Raw genomic sequence first — 8575 nt, forward strand, 5'->3', positions numbered from 1 at the left:
TGGCTGATTTTAATTTTTGTAGGTGATTTCTGCATTTTCCTATATAACTTTTATTATTAAAAACACTTACTGCCAATCTTTATTTGAAAGTTTTCCCCAGAAAAGCAAATAATTATCTTATTTAAAAAATTGATAAGCTGAACTTCACAAAAATGTAAAACTTCTGCTTGAGGAAGACACTATTAAATGCATCAAAGGGTAAGTTACAAAAATTTGTAAACCATATCTCTGATAAAGAACATAAAAAGAATATAAAATTTTTAAAACAACACAATAAAAAATTGTGCAAAAGACTTAACAGACACTTCACAAAAAATATGGATAGCAATTAAGTACATGAAAAAGATGTTCAACCTCATTAGTCATTAAAATGCATATTAAAATTATAATTAGATACAACTACACATCTATTAGGATGACTGAAATTTAACAATATGACTATACCAAATATGACCAAGGATGTGAAAAAATTGAAACTCTCCAGGAATGTAAAATGACACAAACACTTTCGAAAACAGCTTGGCAGTTTCTTAAAAAGTTAAATATACACCTATGATATAATTTCCTCTGCCAGGTATTTACTGAAGAGAAAAGAAAGCAAATATTCAGTAAAGATTTGTGCACAAAATTCATAGAAGCTTTTTAATAGTCCAAAACTTTAAAAAATCCAAATTCCCATAAACAGGTGAATGTACAAATTGTGGGATATCCAATACTGTATATAAAATGCATTACTACTCACCAATAAAGTGGAATGAACTATTTCTATGTGGATGGATTAATGTGAATGCATCTCAAAATAATTCATTGAGATTGAGTGAATGCAGTCAAACCAAGTAAGTACATACTGTGTGATTCTGTTTACACATAATCCTAGAAAATGCAAAATAATCTATAGTAAAAGAAAGTAGATAGTGGTTACGACAGGAATACAGCAGGTCAAGAAGGAATGATAACAGCAGGGCATAAGGAAATTGTGGGGGGGCATGATGAGTGTGTTTATTATCTTGATTTTAGTGATGACTTATGGATATATACATGTTTGTGTGTGTGTGTATATATATACACACACACATGTATATACACCATTTATGTCATGCACACAATTAACAAATTATATAATTTAAATATATATTTTATATGTCAATTATACCTCAATACAGCTGTTTTATAAGTGTGTATGTCAGTATGAATATACATAATCACACATATAATAAATAGAAAAGTGATATAAGTTATATTAATTATTTCTATGTAACAAGGTTCCCCAAATCTTAATGTCTTCACACAACAAATATTTATTACTATACACAGTTTCTAAGAATCTGGAATATGGGAATGGCTCAAATGAATGGTTCTCTGGGTTCCTTATGAGGTTGCAGTCAAATGTCACACAGGGCTGCAGTCATCTGAAGGTTGGGCTGTGGTTGGAGGATCCTCTTCTGAGATCGCTCACTTACATGGCTATTGGCAGGAGGCTTCAGTCCTCCATGTGTACCTTGCCATAAAGCCACTTTTGTATCCTCCAGAGTAAACAATCCAATCAAGAAATAAAAAGGAAGAAATGATTCTTTTCAAGATGTGTTTAATAAGTGACATATCCTCACTTCTGCCACATTCTGCTGGTCACAGAAAACCCTGATACAACATGGGAGGGAACTGCAAAGAAAGTGAATCCCAGGAAGTAGGAATCATTGGGAGTTATCTTGGCTATGCTCATTGCAGATTATGGTAGCATTTAAACTTAAAAGTGAAAACTCCTTGTATTCCCACAGTCAAAGTTAACATTTTCCACTTACGTGTATTTAACAAAAGATATGGCTATCACTTTATATATTTTTCTCCACTCAGTATATTGTGGACATCTTTCCTGTGAGTAGGAATTGGCTTATTTAGATCTATCTCATACATTTTGGTTTTGTAAACAGTTTTATTTAGATTTAATCAACATAAAATAAACTGCACATATTTAAAGCAAAAACCAAAAACATCACCTGCTTATTTAAGAATAAATAGATATATCTTAATAATTAAAGTTCTGTACATTATCTATTTGCCTCCTTTACCTAATAAATTGGTATGTGAAAATAAACATTTGAATCAAATAGATAAAAAGTTAGGTGGACGTCAGACTTAGCATTTTCATTTTAGTCATTTTAGAACTTGGTTTCCCTGCCTTGATGGGAGGTTTGGAGATTAACTGTTTGGGGGCATTTGAATTAGGCAAGAGGTGAAGAGTTATTGAAACACTGAGGCACAGTGAAAGAATCAGAAGAATCTTAGGTTTCTTGTATCATTACCACAATACAAACAGCTGGCAATTACATATTTTCATAGTAATCATTCCACTAATAGTATTTATATAGCACTTAAGATATTTAAGGTAAGAGTCTAAGAATTGTGTTTGTAACAAAAGATATATTGCATCTATTATATGAATATGGTTAAGAAAAAGTTTACTATTTCTTGTATGCAGTCTTCTTAATGAACTAAGCAACAAAACTCTAATAAACTGAAGAGAGTATGAATACAGGAGAGTGGCTTAATTTTCCTACTTCTTATTTTATTTTAGCTATAAAATTAAAAGTTTAAAAAGTTTTAAGATTTAAATTTAATATTTATGCTTCCATGGAAAACCTTTCACTATATCCCCTGCAGTTAAATTTATTGTAACAAAATAGTACTTTTGGAAATACTGTCTTGTAGACTAAATTGTTTAGAAATATACAGCTTCATCAAAACATTTCTCAGACTGACATGGAGAAGTAAAGAGAAATCGACTGTAAGCTTTATGAGGAGAGGCTTACCACCATGCCACCAGAGTCTGATACATTGCAGGTAACCAGGAAATACGAGATCAGAGAACAAATATTAAGAGAGCTCAATGTCAAGCATAGGTCCCCTGCTAACCAGGTGTGTGCTGACTTAGACAAATCACTTGTGAATTCAGATTTCATTGTCCTTGTATATAATGTTTCCAGTGGATCCTATTAATTGGGACTTTTAATTGCCATAGAAATTCAAATCAAACTGGCCACGCCAAACAAAAAAGAAAAACAAAAAACGTCAGTTAGAGGGCAGAATTTATTGATACAGTAGTTCTTGCTTCTTTGTATATCAGGGATTTTTAATACCCCAAATGTCCATCTTTCTTTATTTGGGACTGGTCAAAAACATCCTAAAAATACCACTGTTTGTAACACATGTCTGCTCATGAGGCAGTCACTGAGACTAAGGGAATATAGTGTTCAGCTACACAAGTCCTGTATCATGTGTCTAACCCTTTATAGGGGTCAGGCATGGGAGTGGGAGAGGAAGTCACTCCATCCAAATCCCATGCAATGGTTTTTCTTAGTAAAAGAAGTTTTCATAAAGATGATATAGATACAGATAATAGATATAGATATAGATTCTGAACATAAAAATAGACAATGTCCATTACAAGGATCATGAAATAAATAGCTTCCCATATTTCAGACATAATTAAGTATGTGTTTCTATTTTCAGGACTTAATATTTACTAAATAATTCTTATGTAGTGATGTGGTTTGGCTGTGTCCTCATGCAAATCTCATCTTGAATTTCAGCTCTAGTAATTCCCTTGTGTCATGGGAGGGACCGAGCTGGAGATAAGTGAATCATGGGGGCAGTTCCTCCCATACTGTTCTCATGGTAGTGAATAAGTCTCACAAGATCTGATGGTTTTATCAGTGGAAACACCTTTCGCTTGGCTCTCATTCTCTTGTCTTCTGCCACGTGAGACACGCGTTTCACCTTCCACCACGATTGTGAAGCCTCCCCAGCCACGTCAAACTGTGAATCCATTAAACCTCTCTTTCTTTATAAATTATCCCATCTCGGGTATGTCTTTATCAGCAGCATGAAGACAGACTAATAAATGTAGTATACCTTTTTATATGATATTGGTTCCTAGTTAAGAGTGCATATCTGAAATCTGAAGGTCAATCATGTCAAAATACCACATACAAACATTTCACCCAACAGCTGCAGAATACTCATTCACCTCATCAACACGGGGAATGTTCTCAAGGATAGATCAGATGTATTAGACCACAAAGCAAGTCTTAACAAATTTAAAAAATCAAAATCATAGCAACTATCTTTTCTGACCACAATGCAATAAAACTAGAAATCAATAACAAGAGGAACTTTGGAAACAATACAAATACATGAAAATAAAACAACATGCTCCTGAATGAACAAGTGGTCAACAGAGAAATTAAGACAGAAATATAAAACTGTCTTGAAACTAATGAAAATGGAAACACAACATACCAAAACCTATGGGAAAAAGATAAAGCAGTTCTTACAGGGAAGTTTATAGCAGTACATGCCTTCTTTAAAAAAGTAGGAAGACTTCAAACAACCAACCTAATGATAGAACCAGAAAAGCAAGAAGAAAGCAAACTCAAAATTAGTATAAGAAAATAAATTTTAAAAATCAGCCATAAATAAATAAAATTGATACTAAAGAAAAATAGAAAAGATCAACAAGACAAAAAGTTGGATTTTTTTGAAAAGATAAACAAAATTGTAAAACCTTTATTTAGACTAAGAAAAAAAGAGAGGCTCAAATAAATAAAATCAGAGATGAAAAAGGAAACATTACTACAGAAATTCAAAGGATCATCAGAGACTATTATCAGCAACTGTATGCCAATTAATTGAAAAGCCTAGACCAAAGGAAAAAATTCCAAGAGGCATACAACCTACTAAGATTTTACCATGATGAAATAAAGAACCCAAACACATGACTAACCAGTAACAAGATGAAAGCAATAATAAAAAGTCTCTCATCAAAGAAAAGCTGAGGACTTGATGGCTTTACCAGACATTTAAGAATGTTTGCTGAATTCTACCAGACATTTAAGAGAAGAAATAGTAACAATTCTACTTAAACTATTCTAAAACACTGAGGAAGAAGAAATACTTCCAAACTCATTCTATGAGGCCAGGCTTTCTCTGATGCCAAAATCAGACAAAAACACAACAACAACAAAACTACAGGCCCATATCACTGATAAACATAGATGTAAAAATTCTCAACAATATACTGGGAAACTGAATTCTGAAACATATCTGTTGTGCTATGGAAGAATTCATCATGATCAAGTGGGGTTTATCCTAGGCATGCAAGGATGGTTCAACATATGTGAATCAATAAATGTGATATATCACATTAACAGAATCAAAGATAAAAATTATGTGATCGCTTGAATAGATGCCAAAAATGCATTCAATAAAATTCAATATTCCTTCACGATAAAAACTCTCAACAAACTGCTTATAGGAGGAACATACCTCAAATAATAAAGCCCATGTACAATAAACCCACAGCTATCATTATACTCAATGGGGGAAAATTAAAAGCCTTCCCTCTAACATCTGGAACAAGATAAGAACACCTACTTTTGCCACTTTTATTTAACATAGTACTAGAAGTCCTAGTCAGAAAATTAGCCAAGAAAGTCAATAAAGGGCATCCAAAGAGAAAGTAAGAACTCAAATTTTCTTTGTTTACAAACATAATCTTATGCTTAGAAAAACCTGAAGACTCTGCCAGAAAACTGTTAGAACTAATAAATAAATTCAGTAAAATTTCAGGATACAAAAATTCACATACAAAAATCAGTAGCATTTTGTGTGCTAAAAGCAAACAGTCTACAAAAGAAGTCAAGAAAGCAATCCCATTTACAAGAGCTATAAAGAAAAATCCACAAATAAACTTAACCAAAGACATGGAAGATCTCTACAATAAAAACTACAAAACACTGATAAAAGACATTGAAGAGCACACAAAAATGGAAAGACATTTCATGTTTATGGTTTGGAGGAATTAATGTTTTGAAAATGATCATACTAAGCAAAGCATTCTATAGATAAAATGCAAACCTTTTCAAAATACTAATGTCATTGTTCACAAAAACAGAAAAAACGACCCTAAAATTTTATGAGTATATACAAAATACCCAGAATAACAAAAGCTAATTTTAGCAAAAACAGGAGCATCACACTACTACACTACAAAATATACTACAAAGCTATAGTAACCAAACAGCGTGGTAATGGCACAAAAGCAGAAATATAGACTAATGGAACAGAATAGGGAACTCAGAAATAAATCCACATATTAACAACCAACACATTTTCAATAAGGGCATCAACAATCTATATGGGTGAAAAGACAATCTCTTCAATAAATTGTTCTGTGAAAACTGTATATCTACATGCATAAGAATGAAACTAGACAGTATCACTCACCACATAGAAAAATAAAATCAAAATGGATTCAAGACTTAACTGTAACAACTGGTGCTGGGAAAACTGGCTAGCCATATGTAGAAAGCTGAAACTGGATCCCTTCCTTAGGCCTTATACAAAAATTAATTCAAGATGGATTAAAGGCTTAAATGTTAGACCTAAAACCATGAAAACCCTAGAAGAAAACCTAGGCAATACCATTCAGGACATGGGCATGGGCAAGGACTTCATGTCTAAAACACCAAAAGCAATGACAACAAAAGCCAAAATTGACAAATGGGATCTAATTAAACTAAAGAGCTTCTACACAGCAAAAGAAACTACCATCAGAGTGAACAGGCAACCTACAGATTGGGAAAAAATTTTTGCAATCTACTCATCTGACAAAGGGCTAATATCCAGAATCTATAAAGAACTCAAACAAATTTACAAGAAAAAAAACAAAAACAACCCCATCAAAAGCGGGCAAAGGATATGAACAGACACTTCTCAAAAGAAGACATTTATGCAGCCAACAGACACATGAAAAATGCTCATCATCACTGGCCATCAGAGAAATGCAATCAAAACCACAATGAGATACCATCTCACACCAGTTAGAATGGCAATCATTAAAAGATATAGAAACAACAGGTGCTGGAGAGGATGTGGAGAAATAGGAACACTTTTGACCTCGTTGGTGGAATGTAAACTAGTTCAAACATTGTGGAAGACAGTGTGGCGAGCCCTCAAGGATCTAGAACTAGAAATACCATTTGATGCAGCCATCCCATTACTGGGTATATACCCAAAGGATTATAAATCATGCTGCTATAAAGACACATGCACACGTATGTTTATTGCGGCACTGTTCACAATAGCAAAGACTTGAACCAACTCAAATGTCCATCAATGACAGACTGGATTAAGAAAATGTGGCACATATACACCATGGAATACCATGCAGCCATAAAAAAGGATGAGTTCATGTCCTTTGTAGGGACGTGGATGAAGCTGGAAACCATCATTCTCAGCAAATTATTGCAAGGACAAAAAACCAAACACCGCATGTTGTCACTCATAGGTGGGAATTGAAAAATGAGAACATTTGGACACAGGAAGGGGAACATCACACACTGGGGCCTGTCTTGGGGTAGGAGGATGGGGGAGGGATAGCATTAGGAGATATACCTAATGTAAATGACGAGTTAATGGGTGCAGCACACCAACATGGCACATGTATACATATATAACAAACCTGCATGTTGTGCACATGTACCCTAGAACTTAAAGTGTAATAAAAATAGTTATAACATGGTACCCCCCCCCCAAAAAAAAAGAGTTACGGGAAGTGATATCCTCAAAGTCATTCATCCAGCAGTATGACCCCACAAAGCCTACCTGGGATCCAAAATCTGCTATCTTCCAGACATACACCAAGTAGCATCTCTGCACAATAGCCCTGTAGTTAGAAAGGGACATTAAAGGGTATTTCCTCCCAGAGGAGCAAAAACATCTAATGAATATTGGAAGGCAATAATAAATAGGCTTAAATGGAAAAATAGGCCAACTCGGGTATACTTTGCTCGAATAAAAATAGAAATAAACTAAAATGGCTTTTCTTCTACAAATGAATGCGTGGTTTTCCCCTTTACTCTCTTAGTAGGAAAGATTATTTTCTCCTGAATTCAATCATTTGTAAATACCAAGAAACCTAAAAATACATTTGTTTGTGACAGAAATTTCTTAAAATACTCGAAATTAGGTTTTAAGAGTTGTCCGTTGGCTTTATTTCCAAGACCAAATTTCTGAGTCAAATTGTTTAACTTATTTTATATGTAAAGATTTCAGTATGTATTCCAAATAATTGAAATTATGTTTTAAACATTGTAACACCTGAATAAAATGAATTCTTTAACATTATGAAATATGCTGTCATTGGTTACATTTTGTAAAGTGTCTTATAAGTGCTGTGAAACTTTGTTTACAATTTATTTTATCAGAATCTAAATAAAGTCTATATATTAAAATTGGCTGATTCATCTCTTAAATCTCTTTTAATCTAGAGGCTCTTCCCTGACCCCATTCTAACATTTTTACAGAGAAAAAAATGGATCATTCATTTCATCAGATTTTTCCAGCTCTTTGGATTTTGCCAATTGCATACCATGGAAAAACATTACACTTTTAAGTTTTATATTATTTTTTAGAAAATAATTTCTTGGGTCAGATATCTATATGCAATGTCTTTCAAATTATATTCTCCAAATCTATGTTCTGTACAGCCATCTTAATGTAACATTTCTAAAAAATT

Source organism: Papio anubis, chromosome 15 (assembly GCF_008728515.1).
Source record: "Papio anubis isolate 15944 chromosome 15, Panubis1.0, whole genome shotgun sequence".
In the NCBI taxonomy this organism is placed as follows: Eukaryota; Metazoa; Chordata; class Mammalia; order Primates; family Cercopithecidae; genus Papio; species Papio anubis.